Raw genomic sequence first — 26287 nt, forward strand, 5'->3', positions numbered from 1 at the left:
AATGAAGGGCTCTGACTGAAGAACATCCATATTATTTGTGCAAGGCTACTGTGTCAAAGAGGACCACATGGCCCTATCAAAAACACATACTGGGTTACACACAGTAATCTAAGAGTTCATGTTTAAACTTACTAGCAAGTCTATCCACATTTGTATTTAATTAATTCACATTGTATTTGGTATATTCATGTTATAATCATAGCACGTTCATGTCAAAAAAAAATTTGGGTGGCTTAGTTTAATCACTCATATCTGAGCTCAAACATACAGTGGGCTTATTTGTAAAAATGCTTCTTTTTTTATATTTTTTGAATTATTTCATTAAAATTTTATTATGTGTTAAAATGTGAGGAAGAAAGAAGATAGTAATATTATTGATATAATTGTTGATAGTTTTTTTGTTTTTAAAGGAATAGTTCACCCAAAAATGAACATTTTGTCATCGTTTACTCACCTTCATATCCTTCCAAACGTGTATGAGTTTCTTTCTTATGTTGAACATACAAGAAGATATTTTGAAGAATGCTGGTAATGAAACAGTTGTTGGTCCCCACTGACATAGTATTCAATAGTATACTCTAAAACACAAAGCGAAATAATGCCTGTGAAAATACAGAAAATTATTATTACTATTATTATTTTTTATTGACTTAATCTAATTTTTAAACACTATGAGGATTTTAAAACTTTCTGTTCATCCTCAGAATTAATTTAAGGTTTAATTTAAAAAAAATTAGATTTTCGATAAAGTTTTATATTTTGAACCATACTGTACCTAAGATGAAACCCATACTACAGCTCAGGACCACACTAAACCTAGCTCTGGACTGTGGATTAATCCATCTACATGTACAACAAAGAAACAGCAATAATCTCACATACACTCACATGTAAATATGCTGCATGCCTATGGAAGAGAGAGGAGGGGGATGTGGAGGGCCTCTACCTCCATGTCTTCTATCTGACTTTGAGTGAATGATTGCTAATTAAGGCTTTGGGTTTTGGTGATGTTAAAGTGATAATATTAATATAGAGGGAGAAGACACAGAGGGTGGAAGGGGGAAGAGATGCCCACTGGAGGCAACATGACCCCTGAATGTCTTACAACTCCCACCTGCTTCTGTCTCTGGTGATATAATGACAGCAGAGAGAGAGAGAGAGAGAGAAGCTGGGGGATGCTGGATGAACGGATGAGAGAAGGGGAGGAGGTAGGAGGGGAGGGCGGATGGAAAGGGGAGGAGGTTTGTGTTATGTGTGTGGAAGAGAGAGAACCACAGAGAGACAGAAAGAGAAGCGACAGACGGCAGGGAAGGCAGCCGGAGAAAGAGTCACAGTGAAAGGATCAGTAAGGCAACCGCCTGGGAACGACAGATCTAGAGACACAGAAAAAAGAGAAGAAGACGGAGTCAGAGGTAGGATGCTCCTTTAAATTACCTTCATTTGCTTCATTATACCAGAGCTAAACACAAAGCCAGGCCCAGCGTGCAGTGCACGAGATCACTGTGTGTGTTTTGGTGATTATCTCAACTAGAGGGGTTTTATTTTCTCTCGGAGCCAATCAGTGGCATATGTGCAAATCAGCACTGCACTGCAGATGGAGAAGAGAGAGATTCAGAGGAAGAGAAAGACTGTAATGGAGAGATAGGGAGAGTAAGGATGCATTAAGCATCTGAGCAGAGAGAAAGAGAAAGTACTGATGCTTTCACAACAGTGCTGAGGAAAACATGCCGACCTGTTTCCATTATTGATAGTAAGAGCCTATCAGTTTGTTCATTGTTTGTCTGAGGTGCATGTGTTCCTGCAACAATATAAGTGAAACAGAATTAAGTCACTATGGGTTGAATTCTAATGGTCTGGGTCTGTTTAGAAGTGCGTGCAGGGTTAGAGAAATGCTGCTTGTGCCAAAACACAAAACTCTTCATGACAAGAGGCATTTGAACTATTAATAAAATTGAGCTTGCAAAATAATGATTCTAACACAATGTAGCCTCCAGGCAACGTATATTCCTCTAAGACCATCTTTTGAAGATGGTTCAGGAAAGCTTTCAGACAGATATCTACAAATGTCTTGCTGTCTTTCTAATCTCTAACAAAAGGCGATTCTGGGTGATTGCTGACCTTTCACCCCAGGTCAACTTATTATTCATAAATCCCATTTAGCACTAATATAAAATCTTTCACAATGTGTCATCAACATGCATCACTTTTATCTTTAGTGGCGCTAAAGAATAAGTCTAATTTGTTGGCATAATATTATTATAGAGAGATCAGTGGTTCTGAGCAAACTTCCAATGGAGTCTTGGAGTTAAAATGCTTATGTTTGAAAACATTAAAAAAACATAAAATTACTTTAATAACTAGTATTTTAAAATGCAGAATCAAAACCTGTTCTAGATCAGAGGACTGATTTGTTATTTGCTACACTGAGTTATTTGAAGTTATTTGACACAAGGTGAAGGTTTATTTCAGACCTCACATGCATTTCCCAGATTAATCACCAGTATTGGATCAAAATTCATCTTGAGGGATATAAAAACTCCTCTAACAATCCTGTACATGCTTTTATCTCTGTCTGTGGAAACCTATCCATTTCTTAGATAACCTGATTGAAATCCCTCTGCCATTATAACTGTTTAAAGGAGCCTTATCCCATGCCAAGCAGCTCTCCACCTGCTTTCAGCTGTGTAAGCAAACAATTCATTATGATTATTTGCAATAACCTTCCCATCAGTCAAAGATACCCTCAGTTTTCTTGCAGACCCCAAAAAATCTAATTTGGAATTTTGTAGCTTTTAAGTAAAACTGCAACCTGTGAATTACTGTTAATTGCTAATTTATTTATTTTTTTTAAAAGGGATAAGCCCAAAGTTTGGGGTCAGCAAAATTTTTTGTAAAGAAATTAATTCATTAATTCAGCAAGGATGCATTAAACTGACCAAAAGTGACAGTAAAGATATTAATAACGTTACAGCAGATTTCTATTTCAAATAAATGCAGTTCTTTTAAACGTTCTATACATCAAAGAATAAAAGCATGTATCATGGTTTCCACAAAAACATTAAGCATCACAAATCTTTTCAACACTGATAATAATAAGAGATGATTCTTGAGCAGCAAATCAGCCCTAAACTTTTGAAAGGTGTATATCTCATTCAACTTTCCTGTTTTATCAAGGAAGGTCAACACAAAAAAGTAAAGCTGCACTTGTCAAGCAACTGTCTTCCACTGTTCAAAAAACAAAATGTCCCGTCCTGAACTCACACTTAAGCAAGAAGCTGACATGTCAAACTGCTGCTCAAACAATGCTTAATTGTTTGATGGTGCAACGGAGCCAGTGTTTCACTTTTCAGAGGAATTAACCTAAAACAGGGACTGGAGAAAGTATTTTACAAAAATTGCACAATTTCCATTTAAATTTAGCTCAATATAAAAATAATCTAAAGTTAAGAATGAAAGGTGTGTTGAAACTGGACTGTTTTCAAATGATTTTCAAGATCAAGTTAAATAATATTCAAATGGATGAACTCTGTGCAGGTGGCCTATAGAAACATAAACTTCCCTATAGTTTACATTTTCGCTCTGGTTCCCTTCAGAGTCTCAGAGAATAAAAATATCCTCCAGGCAGCAGGCAGACAGCACCATTCACCTAACGACATTAAATGTGTTTTATACACCCTTAAAGATTTTAACAACCAGATTGGATTTGATGTTCTGAAATTCAGCACACATCCGCACGAATTACGAAGGCCAAACGGATGTACTATCTGCTGAAGACTTCCTGACCTAAACAGACCTTCAAAGCCAATAAGGTTGCAGAGAGGTCTTTGTCAGTATCTCTCTCTCTCTCTGTCTGTGTGTGTGTGTGTGTGTGTGTGTGTGTGGTTTTCTTAGATACAAGCCAAAAACTGAAAAGGCCTCTAAGCTGTTCTGGACAGAAATAGCACACATGATGACGTGTTCATGCTTTTATGCCAGAGCTCATATTTGTCTTTTTAGGTTTATGAACAAGCCATGCAACATCAACTTTGCACTGGCTTTCTACATAACAAGATACTATAACATATATAAACATGTATAAAATGTATCAAATAAAAATGTGTATTTAAGGAATAAATTATTTTAATAATTAATTTTATAAATTACTTTCCAAAATCATAAAACCTGGAATTTCTCTACTGATAGACTGTACATTTATCATTTATTTAATGTTTGTCAAACACAAGTCCAGAACCTATTTTTCTCTATATTAACTTGGCTGTGCTGTTTATACCAACATTCTCACTCCTTCTCTCTCTCTTTCTCTCTCTCTCTCACACACACACACACACACACACACACACACACACACACACACACACACACACACACACACACTCACACAACCCTTTAAAAACACACCTCATATGCCCCTGTGTATTGCTTCCACTAAGCTCTTTTACCAATTACATCATTACCAGAACAACATAAAGTGGGAATGACATCATCCTTTAAAGCAAAAGTAATAGTGGATTCCTGTCTGTGGCAGCCATGATGGGATTATTAGTTTATCTCTCACATTCACGCTCCTGATATTTCTGAGAATTGAATGCAGCTCTATGGTATTACAGGTGCCTGCAGCTATATATCATCCCCTTCTTTTCTTTTTACAGTGAGTAAATCTATCTGTGATTTGCCATATTCTTACATATACTGTGCAATCACACATGGCTTTTTAGCATAAGGTATTTTTTTTTTTTTTTTTTTTTATAGCAGGCACACCAGGAAATGTATATGGTGTTATATTGTGTGTCACTACATGAAAGAGTTACAGATGCTCATCTAATTTTCACAATTGTGATACATCAGATCTGCATTATTGACTTGGTGTGAGTTCATGTTCCTAAATAAGCATAAGCTTTTTCATATACATACAATAGCAAAAATTTCCTCTGCTTCATTTGTCCTCATTGCTCAGTCTTGATGTAAGTAAATTTGATTAATATAGCAAATTTAAACACATCGATGCTGAACAGAGAAAACTGTCCATATCCATCTACATCAGCACCATCAGTATTCATTCTCTCAGTCTATGTGAAGTGTCAAACTCCACTGCGGCTTATTTCTAACTGGTTCAACGGATAAAACTCACCCCGTGTTACAACACTCCTTATGTTGAGTGTTACGTGGAAGAGAAACTGCAGCAGTTTCTATTTTTTGTCTTTCGCCTCATTTCTAGATGGATCAGTGCTTGTGGAAATGCTATTTCTGTTTCACTAGGCACTCTGAAAGCATGGCATCTGTGAATTGCTTTGGGAGAGTGTGTGTGAGGGAGAGATAGAGTATAAGAGGAAGTTGTGGCAGCACTCTGAGCTTTGTGTTCCTGCTGTGGCCTCTTGGCACCCACAGAACAGCATCACTCATCTCTTCTAGTCACACTCTCCCCTCTATTCTAGCACTTTATCATGGCTGAATATTCGTTAATCATATCAAGGCAATGCACACTTGGTAAACTATATGATATATAAGTCACATGCTTAAAAGTGATGGGATATTGATGTACCGATCTACTGCAGGCATTTAAACTGATTACCAGAGCCTCGAGGAAACCAGCAAGAGAGATAGATGGTATAGATGAACAATACATTGAAGGAAAAAAAAAATCAAAAGGAGAACTAACAGGTAATTTGAACAAGATTATTATAAAAAAAAATTGTGAACCACTGGTGTCATAGGCCTTTGTGAGTTTATTTCTGGTCATTTGTGACATGTTTTTGTGTGTCTCAGTCCTGACACCCTGGTCGATTTGGTTTTTGGGACATTTATCAATATTGCACTTTATACAATACAGACTGTTTTAAAGCAGATTCACATCAATAAATTGGTAACAGTGTTAATGTTTTAAAAATTTAATTCAGTTAAAAGCAGCTCTACATAAAATAAATGTGTCAATATTCATCTTAAGTAAGTTCAGTATTGATTCAATTCAGTTAAGAAGCAGTTGCAAATTTGTCTTGTCTTGACAAAGAGTCGTTTAATATGGTTGTTCAGAGGTTGTGCTTGTTTAGCTTTCAACAAACGTTTAACATCACTACTACAGTATGTGTTCTGATTAAAGAAATGAACTACAACAATTTAAATTGTATAAATTTAGGATTTTTCTAGTTTTAGATTTTTTTACTAATTTATTTCAACAAAAATCTGTTATGAAATATCTTTAAGTACAACGTCATATGAACACCCTTAAAAATAACCATTGTTTTACATAAAAAGAGTCATTTGTTAGGGAATTGCACATCACGGCTTGCGTTTTGTCAGCTATGCGTGCTGTAAACACACGGACGCTAAAATTATAATAAACTAACGCCATTTCACGAGATGATAGTCTGATTAGACTTTACCAGGGGTCACCAAACTTGGTCTTTACTGTAATAATGATTATCTCTCTTTTAGCTCAACCCCTTCCTGATCGATGAAAGAAGCCATGCCAGTCCTCTCTGCAGGAGCAGGTGCGCCACATATGTACACCTCCATAAAAACACATATGTAGGCCTACATGTATAGTAACAGTATTGCCACTCACTGATCTTCTGTTTGCATGCAGGGTTGCATGAGACGCTTGCCCTGCTGACCTCACAGCTGCGTCCAGATGCCAATCACAAAGAGGATATGGTCTTCCTCAGGGATGTCTTCAGTGAGAGGAGTCTCAGCTACCTGATGAAGGTGTGTGTGTATCATTAATGCAGGTTTTGCATTGAATTCACTTCATATATACATCATCATACATTATAAATTATTTACAGCATGCATCATTTACCTTAGCTTATTTTTAAATGTATGCTGGAAATGTGTAAAAGACCAATCATCTTCAGCTCTGTATGTGCATTGTGCGTGTATTTGTTAGATCCATGAGAAGTTGCGTCAGTATGAAAAGCAGAGCCCCACCCCAGTTCTCCACAGTGCCTCCACTCTGGCAGAAGATGTAAGTGCTGCAGTCTGTCATATCACATCACCACAGGCAAGATTAATGGTGTTTTACAGTAATATATGAGAACAGGGGTTAATGGTATGTGGGGGGAATAAGGGAACCCTAAAACATTTGACTCAGCAACTTTAGCAAAAGTAGAGCTTACACTTCACTGAGAAAGTTAATTAAATTGAATAAGAATGTGTGATTTTAAATTAGCCATACTATAGGGACAAATGTGCTGAAAAATGTCCCTAATTTCTTTTTTTATTTTATTAGAAAATAAAATGAAATCAAAAATATGAATAATCATTTATTTAATAAATAACAATTGATAAATAGTAAACTTTATTTAATATTATAATGTTTAGGATAATTACTTTTTTTTTAAAAGAAGCCTCTTGTGCTCACCAGGGCTGCAATTATTTGTTCAAAAATGTAAAATAATTTTGATATTAATATTTTGAAATATTATTATAATTTAAAATAGTTTTTCTATTTAAGTAGATTTTGAAATATACCTGAATGATTACTAAAGGATCATGTCACACTGAAGAGTAATGGCTGCTAAAAAAAAAAAATCACAGGAAAGAACTACATTTTAAAATAGATTAAAACAGTAAACAGTTGGAACTAAATTGTAATAATATTTCACAATATTTCTCTCTGTCTGTCTGTTTGTTTATTTATTTGATCAAATAAACCCAGCCTTGCTGTGCATAAGATGTTTGTCTCAAAAACATAAAGGTTGTAATTATTCCAAACTTTTGACCCATAGTGTATATTTAATGCTACAGATTTATAATATTTTTTCAATACTTGGATTCAAAATATTTTAGTCAGCTGTAGTGAAGTGTTTTATTTGACAATATTATAAAATTATTTTTAAAGTCAGTCATTTAATAGCTTGTTAAATCCTTTGATTTTGTCTATCCTCACTGATTGGTAGGTGGCAGAGGAGCTGCAAAGTGGACCAATGAGTGCTGAGGAAAAAGAGCTGCTGCATTTGCTGACATCACCACATCTCAAGGTACACTTTTATTGTTAGAGCTGCATGATAACTTAGTCAAAAGCAAAATATAGAAGCTCATAGACATACAGTAGCTACTCTGCTTGGTAGGCGGTTTTGTCAGTGCACGACACGGTGGCGCAGAAGAACTTTGACCCAGTGCTGCCTCCTCTGCCCGATGACTTTGAGGATGAGCTGGACGAGGAGTCTGTCAAGATTGTCCGCCTAGTCAAAAACAAAGAGCCACTGGTAAGAGAAAGAAAGAATGCAAGTTGCACAAAGACCATGACCCTGAAAATATTAGGACACTTGAACCAGTTTTATTTTAATATTATGTATATATTATTATAGTGTTTAGTACTATTTTGAAAAACTTGTTGTTTTTTTTTTGTTGTTGTTGTAGTTTCAGTGTTTTTTTTTTGTAGTTTTTTCATTTTTTTAAATATATTTTTATATATTTATTTATTTTCAGTTTTAGTAATTATTCAGTAATTTTAGTTTTTAGTTTTAAGAAGCAAATAACAAAACTGACTTGAACAACATGTACTGTTAGGAATGCAAATGATGCAAGAAAATGAATATACACTATAAGTGTGAAAAGTGTCCAAATATGTTTTGGGTCACTAAATATGAAGACTTGTTTTTTTGATAAGAAATGTTGAACAAGATTCAAAACAATTTGATCTATCAGCACCATCATTGTTTAAGTCATTATTGTTTGGTGTTTCTCTGCAGTTCTCTTCTCTTTGTCTCTGTCTGTCTCTCAGGGTGCCACTATTCGGCGGGATGAGTCCACAGGGGCTGTGATTGTGGCTCGGATCATGAAAGGAGGGGCTGCAGACAGGAGTGGTGAGTGACACTTCAAAGAATTTGTCTTCAGTCTTGCGGCCTCATTTTACCACATGCTGAAATCCATAATAATCGTAATGGAAAGCTATTTTACCAAATATTCTGCTGAAAATCTTTTTCTATTACTGCTGAGTACATCAATGGAAAACCAGTGCAGTCTTCAAAGGTCCTATATTCATCTCTAAACCCATTGAAGTATCTGAATATCCCTGCACCTCTACTGAATGTGCTAGATATGGTTATTTTTACCTCCGTGATGGGCACTAGGCTGCATGTCTGCTGCAATTTCACATGGCCCATCTGCGTGGTCAAAGAGAGTCTCCAGAGACCCACTCAAGGGAATCAAACAGACTCACTAACCACCTGACCACAGCTGTTGCCATGGGTATATAATGTGTGTGTGTGGTGGGAATTATCTTTTTGTCATTAAAAAAATCATTGAACTATGCCTATAAAGTGTATTATGGATCACACACAGCAGGTACAGCTTGAACATGTGGTAGTGAGTCTGTAAATCAGGTAGCCCTCCTCTCTCCACAGGTCTGGTGCATGTCGGTGATGAACTGAGAGAGGTCAACGGCAGCTCTGTAATGCACAAGAGACCAGATGAGATCAGTCAACTGCTGGTAATACTTCTCTCCTGGACCTTCTCCACATTTATTTGGCATAATTCAATACAAAAAATAAAAAATTAAATTAAAAAAATCCTATCATAAAAGCATTTCTTTCTATTTATCTATTTTTCTATCTATCTATCTATCTATCTATCTATCTATCTATCTATCTATCTATCTATCTATCTATCTATCTATATATAGTTAATTAATTGCCATATCATGTAATCATATCTGTTTATTGTCAGAATAACAGAAGTAATTTGACTATTTCTTTTCTTTCTTAGTCTCAGTCACAAGGCTCTATCACACTGAAGATCATCCCAGCAATCAGAGAGGAGGACAAGCTGAAAGAGAGCAAGGTAATTGACTATAAAACATTGCAATTTATCAGTAATTAGTACATTATTTCTCCAGTTTTTGTCTTGTTCACTGGATTTGCATCTTGTTCACACCATGTGCTTTTTTCAGGTCTATATGCGGGCAATGTTTGATTACACTCCATTGGAGGACAAAGCCACACCATGTCAGGAGGCAGGGCTTCCGTTTAAGCGTGGAGACATTCTGCAGGTGGTCAGTCAGGATGATCAGACGTGGTGGCAGGCCAAGAGAGTGGGAGACTGCAACCTGCGTGCAGGACTCATCCCATCCAAACAGTTTCAGGAGAGGTGGGACAAAACATCCATAAAATACACACCCTACTACCTCAAAGCTGTTTAGATGTCAAGAAATTGAGAAATATTTTAGTAGCCCTGCTTAATCAATCAATCAATCAATCAATCAATCAATCAATCAATCAATCAATCAATCAATCAATCAATAAATATTTCACCAGAGAGAATATGCTGCTTTTTGTTTTTGCTTGTGAACATCTTGTCTGTGCTGTGGTCCGAAAGTCATTTCTATTAAAACTTGTGTGTTGAGTATTTAAATCTATTTTAATTGCACATTTGTAATGATGAATGTGCAGTTAAGTACATCTAAAAATATTATCTTTAAATGTAATTTTGGGCAAAACACTACAGTTAAAATCATAATAAAGTACTGTACTGTACTGTATGTTTGTCAACACATCAAAATTAGGAGTTTATTGAGGCAAAAATCGTAGTTAATGTTTTTTTTTAATAGCAAGAATTGGATCATATAATAAAGTTTGACCAAACAGGATGATTTAAAATGTTCTTTAAAGTAGAATTTGACATTATTACAAGGTACACCTTTAAAAAATGATATTTAAATACACTTAAGTGGTCTTTAATGTCATTCATATTATAATATCTGCAAGTAGTGTTTTTTTATTTAATTTAATTAAATTTTTTTTAATATTGTTTTATGATCTGAAGTGCTCATTCAGTCTAATAAAGCATGCTTCTTTGATTATTTTCCGACCCTGGCTAGCTTAAGATAGCTTGAGTTGCTTAAAAACTATTGTCTGCAATATCAGAATGACTACAAAATTAGCTTCAGTGTGTTAAAAAAGACAGTTTTATGTTTGTAAATAACTATTAAGTGGTTTGTGAATCAGGTTTATATGATCAGTGTGGACGCTCCACCACTGAAAACAGTCTCTCAAAGCTGTGCTTTCCTTTAGGCTAAATCAATAAAATTAATTCTAAATTATTCTCCCTGTAGGTTTTATTTGATGGGCCAGCCTGCCTTTTTGTCCCATCCCCTCTTTTATCTCAGCAGGGTACATCTTAGCTGGATATACTCTTATGCTAAGAACGGGAGTATTTCTTTCTCATTGTTGAATTTGTTGGATCTCGCTCAATAGTATATCCGATGGCTCCAGAGACAGGAATATCAAGTCAAACTAGTACGAAACATTATTGTCAAGAGATTTGATGTTTTTGCACTGTTTGAAGTTCTCCCCATATGGTTTTTCCCCTCAGACGGTTAGCCCACAGAATACAAATGGGCTCCCTTCAAAGCTCCAAGTCTCCAAAAAAAGCTGTCTGTGAGTATTTCAGTAATTCTTCCTTCCTTACGGAAAACCCCTTCAGTTATTAATCAGTGCTGACTAACAGGAGGCATAATTTGCTGATGTGTGTGCTTGTGTGAAGTTGCCAGGTGATTATTGGGCTCCAAACAAGGACTTCATGTTCACTAATCTAAAGCTGATTAGAGAACAGACACATGTACAGTTCAGCAACATGCAACAACAAATCACTCGCTCTCTCTCACAGACTCTCATCATGTGCATTAATTTATATCCCCTCCTCTTCTACATCTCCCTTTGTTACTCCATCTGTATGTGGGTCTTCACTGCTGGGCGCACTTTGACCTGCATGATGTGGGAATGATGGAATATATGAAGCTGTATTTAATAAATAAACTCAGGGCCAGTTTTAGCAGTTTTTCCCATTCAAAGTAAATGAAGTCTGCAGTTTTGGTTTCTTTTGTCATAATATATTTTCCCTTGTTTATTACTGCTGACACCAGATGACCAGGGATGTGATAAAGGTGGGTCTTCTAGGTCTGAGTTCACACATTCACCCTCAAATTCACACAACACACATGTTGGTTCCACAGTGATTAGGAAATTAGGCCAGTGTGTCACCTAATCTATGTTAATTCTCAGAAAGAGACAACTGCTGTTCTACTGTAAACACACACACACACACACACACACACACACACACACACACACACACACACACACACACACACACACACACACACACACACACACTTTTAATGAGAGAGAGGCTTCAATGTATGACACTTTTCAGGAGTAAGGTACACTTTGATGGTCCATTACTTTTTTTAAAGCATTATAGGAGCAAATCCCACAAAATGTATCATCTCATCTAAAATTAACCCAGCATGACAAGTCACTAGCTTAATACAGATCAAATTTCTGTATCCTGTAATGTTGATTTTGACCCGCCTCACCTTAGAGGTGTTGACCTTCTTGAATCACTTCATTTTTTCTCCCTGACTATAAAAAGTAAGATTTCATTTCATTTTGTTTAAAACATATCCAAAAACATATTGTGTAATCCTTTGTGTATAACTCTATTTTGTACCCTAGTGGAAAGTGCTGTACATTCTTCTTCTTCTTCAAGAACTATCAAAACAGATCTGCGGTAACAGTAACATATACAGTATTCAAAATAGTATATACAGGTTCAAAATAATAAACAGATAAAAAAAGGATATTTTTTTTTTCTGACATTATTCCATTTTCCATATTTTCCCTTATCAAGTCCCTCCCCAGACAGCAACATAGTGTTGGCCCAGATTCGGCCCACATCTGGCCCATGTGAAATCCATCTGTGTGATCTGGGCCGACACTGGTTGCTGTCTGGGTCCTTTCTACACTGTCAACGAATGCTCTGAGATCTCAAACATCACTTCAGCTCTTTCTCCTTCTATCCTTTCTCTATTCTCTTCTTAAAGTTGCACTCAGTAATAGTTGTGCTTTATACTAAAAGAAATTGTTTAAAATCATGTACACTGACATGATATGAAGACTCCAGTAACATCAGTAGCCTAATAAAATGATCTTTTCACTACTGTTCAAAATTTTGGAGTCGGTAAGATTTCTTTATGTTTTTGAAGTCTATTATGCACACCAAGACTGCATTCAGTTGATCAAAAATACAGTAAAAAAAATAATAATATATAAAAAATGAAATATTATTACTGTTTAAAATAACTTTTCTATTTGAATATATTTTAAAATGTATAATTTAATTTATTCCTGTGACGCAAAGCTGAATTTTCAGCAGTTATTAATTAGTGTCACTCACTAAAGCAGGCTACAGTGTCACATGATCCTTTAGAAATCATTTTAATATGCTGATTTGCGGCTCAAGAAACATTTTATATTATTATCAACGTTTAAAAAAGGCTGCATATTTTTATGAAAACCTTGATAGACATTATTTTTTAGGACTGCTAAATAAAACGTTTAACAGAATTTATATCTTTTGTAACTTTATAGATGTCTTTATTGTAACTTTTAATCAATGTAATGCATCCTTACTGAATAAAAGTAAATAACAATAAAAATAAATAAAATCTTACTGGCCCCAAACTGTTTCAACTGAAGCTAACCACCTCATGGTTGTAATGTTGAGATCAACATATTTTACAATGGCATCAGTAATTGACACCTCTTTCTTTTGCATAATACTACATTAGGAGTCAGTGTAATTCCAGTACAATGGGCATTTTGGCCAGTACAACAGACACACAAAATTACTGAGTACACCACCTACAAATATTTTCAGTTTTCTTCCATATAATGTCTAGCTCTCAGGTAATGTTATATTCAATTTGTTTGTTTTTAATCTTTATCACCTTTTCTCATTATCTTTTTCAATCTAAGGGCCTCTTTTCCATTTACTGTAGGTTATAAACACTCACTGTTTCTCTTGAGTCCCGCTCAACTACACAAGTGAATCCTGACATTTATACACTATCACACCATCATTTTCTTCCTGGCAAATAACAAAACCCTCGATCGGTCACAGCCAACACAGACTGCTGAAATACCTGCCGCCCATCCGCTTGCCCGTCTAACTGTTGAACCTGCTTGTGTAACTGTAGTTCTGCAGCCCTCCTTCCTCTCTCCTGGTCTCCTCTGCTCACTCCCTCTCTCCCTGCTTGCCTCCTACAGAAGACTGTGACTGTGAGGGCTATTTCAATGGACAGTACATAGGTGAGAACCTGCATGCCATTCCTGTACCCAGCACCTGCTAACTCTGAATTCTACTAACCTTCCCCTGAGTGAGTTTCTATTGCTGCCTGCCTCTGTGCCAAGAGTTATGGCTGAGCCCTTGATGAGGGGAGGCCGGGTTGGGGGCTTATTTGGCAGCGTGAAGGGAAGTTTACAGGTCAGTCAGAATCTTTCACTGTGAGAAAACCAATTTGCAGTGGTGCATTGATGCCTTTGGAAGAAAAAGTGGAACCTGGTTGCTATTTTTGTTTACACCTTTGATTTAGTATAGTAATAGAAAGAATATGTGAGTGGAGCAAAACGACAGCAATTTCCCCTCAGTAATCACTCCACTCCAGCTCCTTTTATTCAGCAAGAATGCATTAAATAAATCAAAAGTGACATTTATAATGCTACAAAAGATTTCTATTTCAAATAAATGCTGTTCTGTTGAACTGTTTATTAATTTAATATAATGTACTGGAAGAAAAAAGGTTTTGTGTGTGTGTTTTTTTTTTGTGTATTTTATTTTAGAACAGTTTTTTTTTATTTTGTTATTATTTTTAAATATTGTTTTTTTTACTATATTTTTAATCAAATAAAAACAGCATTGGTGAGCATATCTTTCAAAAACATAAAAATTTTTCACTGGTAGTTTACATTTAGTCATTTAGCAGACACTTTTATCCAAAGTGACTTACAAATGAGGACATTGGAAGCAATCAAAATCAACAAAAGAGCAATGATACGCAAGTGCTATAACAAGTCTCAGTTAGCTTAATGCAGTACACGTAGAAAGTTTTTTTTAATCATATAATAAATAAAAAGAAAACGAAAAAAAAAATTGAAAAGATAGAATAGGAAGAGAATAGAGCAAGCTAGTGTTAGAGGCTTTTGTTAATTGTATAATAAATAAAAAAAGAAAACAGAATACAAAAAGATTAGAGAAGCTAGTGTTAGTTTCTTTATTTTTATTTTTTAAAAAGAAAACAAGCTGTTAGTAAATAAATAGAGTGCAAGTCTAAAAGAGGCATTTTTTTAAAGAATAGAATTAGAATAGAGAATGCTAGAGTCAGAGGGTCAGATGTGTTCTTAGCCGCTCCTTGAAGATGGCTAAGGACTCAGCTGCTTGGATTAAGTTGGGCAGATCATTCCACCAGGAGGGAACATTACATTTAAGAGTCTGTGAAAGTGATTTTGTGCCTCTTTGATGGCACAATAAAGCCACGTTCACTTGCACAAAGCAAGCTTCCATAGGGCACATAAGCCTGAAGTAATGAATTTAGGTGAAGGGGTGCAGAGCCAGTGCTGGTTTTGCAGGCAAACATTAATGAAATCAATCTTGCTGCCGCGTTCTGGATTAATTGTAAAGGTTTGATAGTACTGGCTGGAAGACTTGCCAAGAGAGCATTGCAATAGTCTATCCTGGACAGAACAAGAGCTTGAACAAGGAGTTGTACAGCATGTTCAGAAAGAAAGGGCCTGATCTTCTTGATGTTGAATAAAGCAGATCTGCAGGCAGTTTTAGCAATGTGGTCTGAGAAAGTCAGCTGATCATCAATCATAACTCCAAGGTTTCTGGCTGTGTTTTTGAAGGAGTTATGGTTGATGTGCCTAATTGGATGGTGAAATTCTGATGAAATGATGGGTTTGTTGGAACCACAAGTACCGGTAGTTCTGTATTGTTAATTACTGTTTTGCACTTGAAGAAAAATTGATGCTCAAATATAGCTGTGCGTTATGTACATGATGGAGAGATATTGGAGTGGATTTGGATGGAATGAGAACATCAATGTGCCAGCTTACAAATAAAACATTAATTGCTCTAGGCAGAATCATGCTTTGCACCACTCACATACTCTGATAATAAGAAGAGAGATGGCTTTGTCATGCCTCTGAGGGTTAAAACTGTTAGCAACATGTCTGGCATGTTTCAAGTCTCATTAGTTAATGGGTGCTAATTTGAGGAGCTGTTAAAAGAGTGAAGAAAAGGAAGTGATATTCAGTTGATATACCGTAGTGTTAGATATTTCACAGGCTGTCACGCTATTTTCACAATGTGTAGCAGCTGTGTCAGTAGGAACTACCAACAAGCTTACAGCTTTTCATCTGCATATCTTCACTTTCTCTCTGACACTAGAAGTCTCTTTCTTATGATCTGTGAAGATGGGTTTTGTCCAAGTTTAGACACTGTTACTTTCTGAAGCAAATTTTCAGCACAGAAACCTTTTTGTTCATTAACCCCCTGTAATTTATTTATTTTTTCTCGAGTGATAATTACGCTGAAATAGAATGTGCAGTGATTATTTAAATTACTGCAATTATGCCTCCTTTTTATCTACATTAGGCTTATTATAGATTGCACCCTACTCTCTTGCTGTTTGCTTGGCAAAATTACTGTTGTTCATTTCTGCCCATGGAAATCCAAATTTTATTAAAAGTATATGTAATAAATACACAAATATGTAACTGGGGATATGCACTTCCATTAAAGGTTTGGGGTCAGCAAATTATTATTATTTTTTTAAATACATGTATGCTTTTATTCAAAAAGGATGCATTAAATTGGCAGCATATTTTTCAAAATATTTTTATTTTAAATAAATGCTTTTTAACTTTTTTATTTATCAAAGAGTCTTAAAAAATTATGTAAATATTAAGCAGCAAAACTTTATTCAGCATTGATAATTATAATAAAAAGTGCTTCTTGAGCAGCAAATCGGCATGTTAGAATGATTTCTGAAGGGTCACGTGACACTGAGGGCTGAAGTAATGATGCTGAAAATTCAGCTTTACTATCACAGGAATAAATTACATTATAAAACATTTTCAAATAGAAAACAGTTATTTTAAATGATAATGATATTTCACAATATTACTGTATGCAATCAGTGTGAGTCTTAGTGAGACTTTTCCTCTTGTTCAAATCTCAGTTCACATTGAAACTAGGTGAGAATAATGTACCTCCACTCTGGCAGGTAGCACTTTCCCCTGCCCAGTCTCTGTATGAATGTATTCCTTTGCTGCCTTCTGCTTTATTTATTCCTCCATCCCTAAAAACCCCACTCACCCCAGAGCCACTGTCAGGCTGCTGCCCTTCTATTGGACACTCTGCACATTCCACCCTGCACGATTGGCTGTGCACTCACTCACTGAGTTAAGTGTGCGTGATGGCAACTCTCAGCCTTAGCGACTGACCGAGAATCATTTTAATCATCTGATAGTGATAATACTGGGTGGGAAGTGCCAAAGATGACAGTGGGAAAGTCTAGAAGTCAGACTTACTGACAGCATGGAATCTGTAAAACATATGTAAATTTAGGCAGAACTTAAAACATTTTTGAATATCCCCTGTTTGCAACAGGGATAATTTGTTGTTGCTTTCAGCTGCCAGTAAGTGTTCTCCTACACTTTTACTATACTTATAAATATTACAATTCTTTGCATGCTGCAGTGCAGACTTCCCCTCACAAACGTTACAGGAATTGTGAGAAAGTGTGCAGATTCCATGCAGGCCAACTTTTGGGGTAATGCTGATGCAGGATTTAACTCATGGTCAGTTATAAATAACCTCAGGAGTGAATGTATGAACTGCAAAACTGATTTTGGGTCAGTTGTTGAGGGCAGAGTGTGGCTTATGCACAAGTGTGAGGTGGTCTAATGCGCATTATAGTGTCTTCGAAGTCTAATGCAGTGGCTCCCTCCTGTGGCCAGGTGTTTTCCTGGGAGTTTTACTCAGGTACAGTCCTCGATCTTCCCACACAGCTGCCACCATTAACCTCCATGTCCTGAAAAATAACACACATCATTTCTTATAACAATACTGATAGAGATGACGATTACCTTTCATCAATGTTGAAAACCTAAAACAAAATGTGTTCTTGTCTTGGGACAACTTTGGTGAACTTTTTTGATCCACTTCAAATGTTGACTGCTGTAGAAATATCAGGGTTACTGGTTAGGTTATGGCGTTGTCTTTATGGAGTAAAAGAGAGTAAAAGTTAATTACAGAATTTCAACTCTTCATTTTAATTATGATTGCACTTTTTGTCTTTCTTAATTCATAATTATATCATAACAGTATTACTGTAAATGTACTGTATGAGGTTAGATTCTCTACTGTATGGAGAATAAATAAAATTGAACTATAATAACTTCTGTAAATACAATAAATACACACTACCATACAAATGTTTGGGGTCAACAAGATTTTGATTTATTTTTTAGAAGAAAATACCTTTATTCAGCAAGGATGCATTCAATTGAAAATGACAGTAAAGACATTCATAATGTTTAAAAAGATTTCCATTTTTAAAAAAGGTTACTACGGAGCCCCGCACATGACATGCAAGAAAAAATAAAAAATCGTGCACACGATTTACTAATTCGTTCCCTCAATGTACTAAAACGTGCACACGATTACTATTGCGTTTCCTCGATTTACTATTGTGTTCTCTCAATTTGCTAAATATTTAGTAAGATTTGGAAATTATTGCTTTTGCGTTCCCGTGTCGTGCGCACAGTTTATAAATCGAGTAAACGCAATAGTAAATCGAGGGAACGCAATAGTAATCATGTGCACGTTTTATTACATTGAGGGAACGCATTAGTAAATCGTGTGCACGATTTAGACTACTATGTTTCCTGCATGCCATGTGCGGGGCTCCGTAGGTTTCAATTAATTGGAAAGAAAAAAAATATTATTGTTTCCACAAAAAAACATTAAAAAGTTTTCAACATTGAAAATAATTAAAAATGTTTCTTGAGCAGCAAATTGGCATATTAGAATACTTTCTGGCTTTATCATGGTAGGAATAAATTACATTTTAAAATATACAGAAAATTCTATTTTTTGTTTCAATGTATTTTTGTTCAAATAAATGCAGCCTTGGTTAAGATTACAATTCTTCTTTTAAAAACATTACTGACTCAAAACCTTTGAATGGTAGTGAAAATACATAAACTATTAATCTTGACTGTTTTTTGTTGTCATGAAATAAATAATGAATTTAGATTTGTGACCTGCTTTCTTGACTCTGTCTCAGCTGGTTTAAGGAGAAGTTTCCGTTTAAGTCGGAAGGACCGTCGTGATTCTTCAGGAGAGGCCAGTGTTTCTGACCAGAATGACACAGAATTCCTGACCTATGAAGAAGTGACACGCTACCAGCAGAAGCCCAATGAGAGACCCCGATTAGTAGTTCTCATTGGTAAGATACTGCATATATAATGTATAAAGCATAACATTACATCTACAGTTCAGTTTTTTTTAATCCTGTGTAAATTGTGCATTGTGTAATTTTTTTGCAACAAACAGCCCACTGATTAACTTAAATATAGTGTAAACATGTAAATTGAAGGCACCGTGGTTGTCTAAGTCCTCACATTATTAGAAAGTACAAATCTTTAACAAAGCAATGACATTATGTCTTATTAGGCATAATTATAAATAAGACATGCAACAATTGGCAGCTAGATCAATGAAACTAGCCTGTTTATGTTGACAATTTCATCATAGACCTATTTGTTAATTCTAGGAAATATGTGCCTAAAAATAATTCTAGTTAAACAAGTTCCTAATTACCAAATCTGGTATTATCATTAAAGTGCTTAAAACATATCATTAAAAACTAACCCTGAAATGCACAATACTTTCCATAAATATCTGCTTATAACTGATCTAAGATGTTTGACATTATGAAGATACACTGACCTCTAGTGGCAATAATGGTTCAGCTTCAGAATATACAGGTGCAGCTCAATAAATTAGAATGTAATTTATAAGTTCATTTATTTCAGTAATTCAACTCAAATTGTGAAACTCGCGTATAAAATAAACTCAGTGCACATAGACTGAAGTAGTTTAAGTCTTTCTTTCTTTTAATTGTGATGATTTTGGCTCACATTTAACAAAAACCCACCAATTCACTATTTAAAAGTTTTGGAATTTGTTGATTTGATAATTTGATTGCACACAGACTGAAGTAGCAAAGGTTTCCTGAGCCTTCAAAATGGTCTCTCAGTTTGGCTCACTAGGCTACACAATCATGGGGAAGACTGCTGATCTGACAGTTGTCCAGAAGACAATCATTGACACCCTTCACAAGGAGGGAAAGCCACAAACATTAGTTGCCAAAGAAGCTGGCTGTTCACAGAGTGCTGTATCCAAGCATGTTAACAGAAAGTTGAGTGGAAGGAAAAAGTGTGGAAGAAAAAGATGCACAACCAACCGAGAGAACCGCAGCCTTATGAGGATTGTCAAACAAAATCAATTCAAGAATTTGAGTGATCTTCACAAGGAATGGACTGAGGCTGGGGTCAAGGCATCAAGACCCACCACACACAGACGTATCAAGGAATTTGGCTACAGTTGTCGTATTCCTCTTGTTAAGTCACTCCTGAACCACAGACAACGTCAGAGGCGTCTTACCTGGGCTAAGGAGAAGAAGAACTGGACTGTTTGTTAATGCTCCAAAGTACTCTTTTCAGATGAGAGCAAGTTTTTGTATTTCATTTGGAAACCAAGGTCCTAGAGTCTGGAGGAAGGGTGGAGAAGCTCATAGCCCAATTTGCTTGAAGTCCAGTGTTAAATTTCCACAGTCTTTGATGATTTGGGGTGCGATGTCATCTGCTGGTGTTGGTCTATTGTTTTTTTTGAAAACCAGTCACTGCACCCGTTTACCAAGAAATTTTGGAGCACTTCATGCTTCCTTCTGCTGACCAGCTTTTTGAAGATGCTGATTTCATTTTCCAGCAGGATTTGGCACCTGCCCACACTGCCAAAAGCACCAAAAGTTGGTTAAATGACCATGGTGTTGGTGTGCTTGACTGGCCAGCAAACTCACCAGACCTGAACCCCAGAGAGAATCTATGGAGTATTGTCAAGAGGAAAATGAGAAACAAGAGACCAAAAAATGCAGATGATCTGAAGGCCACAGTCAAAGAAACCTGGGCTTCCATACCACCTCAGCAGTGCCACAAACTGATCACCTCCATGCCACGCTGAATTGAGGCAGTAATTAAAGCAAAAGGAGCCACTACCAAGTATTGAGTACATGTACAGTAAATGAACATACTTTCCAGAAGGCCAACAATTCACTAAAAATGATTTTTTTATTGGTCTTATGAAGCATTCTAATTTGTTGAGATAATGAATTGGTGTGTTTTTTGTTAAATGTGAGCCAAAATCATCACAATTAAAAGGACCAAAGACTTATACTACTTCAGTCTGTGTGTACTGAATTTATTTAATACACAAATTTCTCAATTTGTGCTGAATTACTGAAATAAATGAACTTTTCCACGACATTCTAATTTATTGAGATGCAACTGTATCTGCGATCTCAGTCATTTTCTGTAATTTTTTTTCTTGTACACTGCACTTTAAGTAAATAAGCAACTATATATGCAATCATTTTAACTTGCTTCCTATCTTTATACAGGTTCTCTGGGAGCACGTATCAATGAGCTGAAGCAAAAAGTGATAGCAGAAAATCCCCATCGCTATGCTGTGGCTGTGCCCCGTAGGTCTTGCCTCATTTCCTAAACAAGATAAAAGGAGCTTTCTGATAAATACACTAGCAGAATTACACGCACACAGTTCAGACCATGAACACTGAAACTTTCCAGTGTTTCAGACTTCAGAACGATCTGTGAACTTTAAAGTCACCAAAGAATTGTCACATTCTTCCCAACTCATATGACCCAAAATGTGAATTTCTGATGTATACCCATGACCATTTTTTTATATAATGCAAGTGAAATAGCGCTGGAGCTGTCAGGCTTCAAAAAGAATACAAAAGCACATATGAACCACTTTGATTTCCACTTTATCATTCTTTTACATACTTTTTGAAGCTTGAAAGCTTCAGTCCCCATTATAATCACATGGAAGTCTTTGGATTTTTTCTTTTGTGTTTCACACAAAGAAAGTTACATACTGTAGGTTTATAGGTACACGGGGGGAATAAATCACCATCCCTTCAATCCATATGACATTTTTGGCTCTCTGTTCTCCATTACAGACACCACACGGCCCAAAAAGAGCCATGAGAAGGAGGGAGTAGAGTACCACTTTGTGACTAAACAGGTGTTTGATGCAGATGCCCAGAATAACAAGTGAGTCCCACTGTGATGTGTTCCTCTTGTACTGCTAGCACAGTTTTATCTATCCAATATATTGTCCTATTGTCATGCCCTGACTTGAATCGTTTGTCTGTAGATTTATAGAGTATGGAGAGTATAAAGAGAATCTGTATGGGACCAGTATAGAGGCCATCCGCTCTGTTCAAGCCAAGAACAAGATGTGTCTGGTAGATGTACAGCCTGAGGTAAATTACAGCAGATTTTGCCCTGGGTGTTGATTTAAGAATTACTGTAAACACTAGCATCTATAATTTACACGAAAACAGCAAACTATTCCTTTAAATTATGCACAAAAGCAAACGTCTTATGTGTTGTACATTTTGTTTCAGTTTTATTTGCAATTTTCATGCATCACTTACAATACATAGCCAAAAGGAAGTCGTTCTCCAATGCTGATATGTACTGACTAGTTTCACCTTCAGGTGGAGCTACTTGTCTATTGCAACAAGAATATTAGTTGTGCAAGGCTGCATGCAGTACTTTACCCCAATGGCAAGAATCCTTCTTATGATCATGGGAGGCAATTTACCTAACACTTGCTCTCATACATTTTTAATGTGAGATTTTACTGCTACTGGCTTAAACTGAACTTAAAGTTTATCAGGGCATACAGACATGTATTTATTATATGATTCTGTAGGTGGACTTGTAAAGTTCATTGCAACTGGGTTAAAACTAGTTAAGAGAAAAACTCTTTGTGAAACCCTATAGATTATATTTTAAATGTTTTTAATGTCAAACCTCATTATGAAGAAAAGGTTATGAAAGAGTCAGAACAATAGATCGAATGCTAGATATGTCATTCCAATATGTTGATTTGGTGCTCAAGAAGCATTTCTTACTATCGCTGGTGAAATTATTGATAACCCTGCTTCTTAATATTTTTGTGGAAACAGATTCTTTTTTTTTTTCTTCTTCTCAGGATTCTTTGATGAATAGAAACCAAATAGAATAGAAAGAAGAAATAGAATAAAAAAAGCAATTAAAAATAGAACAAAACAACAAGCATTTATTTAAAATGGAAATCTTTTTTAACATTGTAAATGACTACAGTGATTTTTGATCATTGATTTAATGCGGTCTTGCTGAATAAGAATATTTATTTCTTACCTCAAATTGGAACAGCAGTGTAGGTATAGTGTCATTCACCTCTCCACATTACTGGTTTTGTTGTTTGTCCTGCTACAGGCTCTGAAGGCCCTACGGACAGCTGAATTTAAGCCTTATGTCATTTTCGTAAAACCACGAATCCCAGAGAGTCACAGACGCCGCAGTGCCGCCACCTCGCCAGGAGGAGGTGAACATGGGCGAATAACAGTGAGTCTGATCACAGGTTTACATCACTCAGCTCTCAAGAAACCATGTGGCACTGATCAACGACAATTCTTCCAGCCTCTCAAAAAATCAGCCTTGAAATTGTCATTTCATAATAATTGGAATACAATTGCAGAGACTGTCTGGCTTTAAAATCATCTTAAGGTTTGTCTCACTTGCAAAATTTATGGGAAAATCACAGAATCTACAGACACAGCATCACTTGCTTGATTGCTATATAATTTTGCGCACATCTACTGACATCTCTTTCATTTCAGTTTCACTATAAATATTCATGCCCTGCTACACTCTCTCATCTCCTCATCTTTCAGGAGGAGGACCTGCAGGAAATGCGTCTGTCGGCGCAGCAGACAGATCAACAGTACGGTCACCTAGTGGATCGGGTCCTGATTAAAGGACACTGCCAGTGCCTGCGCAGAACTACGTAGCATCCTGGAGAGACTGGAGCGGGAGACCTTCTGGGTTCCTGTGAGCTGGGTCAAAGCCTAGGACCTCAGCTTCGTTTCAGACTGCTGACTTACATTTCCTCCGATGGCTTCTTTTCTTCCGGTTGGACTGCACTGGGCTTGGCTTCTTTAAACGGTCCACCATTTTTAAGAGGAGGCATACAGAGACTAAATAAGACACTTGAAGGGTTTTCAGGCTGAGACATGCAGGCACATAAGCATTTATTTTGGCATGAATGATCTCATTTATTTTTGAAAGACATTAGGTATTTATTTTTGGCTTGTTCTTTCATAACTTTTTTTTTTTTTTTTTTGATACTTTGTGGCTCCCTTTCAGGTTATTTAAAGAGTTTTAATAGACTGTTCACTAAAGCAATACTTCCAGTATCAGATTATATTATCAGAAAGGCATTGACCTTTGGTATTAAAAGGCTGTGGAAAGTGGTTACCATAGCAACAGCATTGTTCTTTCTGAATTGCACATCTGGCCAGAGCAAGTGGGAAATTTGCAGGTTGGACTGTACATTTTTCAACAAAGCACATCAAGCTGTTCCCACGCACACCCATGCAGAGACTCGTTTAGCAACCGTAATGACTTCAGTTTGAGATTATTTGAAGTTTTAATTTCGTCAAGTGTTGCCTGTTGGACTTTGTTGTGTAATTGAATCACAGAAATCAAGTTCTTTTTGAAAAGCACGATTGATCAACTTTTTCACAGGAAAATATTAAATTCCTGCTGTGCCAACGACTGTCTCAATGCACCAAGCTTTTCCTCTCAAAGAGGTTCTTCATTTGGAGGGTTACAAAATACCATGCCAAAGCACTTGCGCTTCACACTATCTATGTAAATATGTAAGTAAGCTTCCTGGAGTTTAGGTTTGTTGGGTGTAGATGAACTGAAACAGTGTTGAGTTCAGACAATAACACCCAGGTCTCTTATTTTTTGGTTGTGAAGTTCGGAGTGCATATGTTACATCTGCACCATGAGCTCATGCATCTTTTGCCATTTTACTTTTACATCTCTCTAGAACTTTCTACCACTTCCCAACATATTATACAAAGCCTCTTGATCCTACCTCACCGTTTGGTTTGAACTGAAATCTGTCGCCTTCGTTGTAAGCTGCAATGCGTCGGTGTGAATTCGTAATTGTATGTCATGTACTGATTGCAAGTAAATATCAAAACCTATCAAAAAGTTGCCTGTATTGAATGTGCGCAAATGTGAGTATTTTGACTAACGCTGCCTCTTATTATACATTTGTCTGTTGCGTTCAGATTGAAATGACAGTAAGCAGTACTGCAGGTTTTGTTTTTTTTTTCCTCAAAATTATTCTGTCAGCAACTCTATTGCACATTAACATTATGAATATATTCTTTGCTGCGGGCAATCAAACCAGAGACTGTGTTATCCAATTTCCAAGCTCTACAGGCTATTGTTTTTTTTCTGTTTCATGTTAGATTGCATTTATGACAGTTTGACAGCTGCTGTCCTAAAACAGAACTGCAATAAACAATGTTAGATTTGTCAAATCTGAGGCATCCACAACACTCCGATGAATTATTTCTCCTAATATGCGGGCAAAAAGGAATACGCATCAATCAGACAGGATCCTAACTCTGCCAAATTCAATCTGGAAGTCGTGAAAAGCTGAAGAAAACAGCTAAACAACACATTCCCTCAGTGGTGTCATCCTTTAATCCATCAATGAAAGTCAAGCGTCCAATCAAACAATCTACTGGCTGAGACCTCTTAGTGTCAGACTTGCTTATTCATTAGTAGATCATGGTCTTTAATTGGAAACTGGACGGAAGGCTTGGACTCAACTATCTTCCGCCAGCTTTATTTCACAGGTCTCTGAGCAGTGGCATATTTGTGTGATAGACTTCCATCCTCCTAATTGGGCTGAGAGGGAGGGGATGTGATGTTTGCTAATTGACATTTTGTTTGATTGTGTGGGAAGAACCGGTATTTGTTTGGTGGCAGAAAGATCCTTTGAAGTAATCCCGTCTCAGTCTCTTTCTCTCTCTCTCTCTCGAGCAATTAAGTTCTGGAACATTTTGCTTGCCCTATAAGACAGATGGGAAGAAGAAGAAAAAACTATTAAAATGGGTGGCAATTGATCTCATTAGTATGGAAGTCTTGGCAGAGGCGTGGATTTCTATTACTGGCAAAGAACCTTAATATCATAAACAACATTTTTAGAAGAAGCTGAAAAACTGAAGCAAATAACACACATACAGTGTGATTAACTTCTGCAAAATATTGCTATACTGAAAAAATAA

General features: G+C 36.3%; 1 pseudogene; it reads left to right on the forward strand.

The window, feature by feature from the left end:
- Nucleotides 1-1253: 1253 nt before the first annotated feature.
- LOC109099146 lies at nucleotides 1254-25547 on the forward strand (annotated as a pseudogene).
- Nucleotides 25548-26287: the final 740 nt, after the last annotated feature.

This window comes from Cyprinus carpio, chromosome B3 (genome assembly GCF_018340385.1).
Source record: "Cyprinus carpio isolate SPL01 chromosome B3, ASM1834038v1, whole genome shotgun sequence".
Classification (NCBI taxonomy): Eukaryota; Metazoa; Chordata; class Actinopteri; order Cypriniformes; family Cyprinidae; genus Cyprinus; species Cyprinus carpio.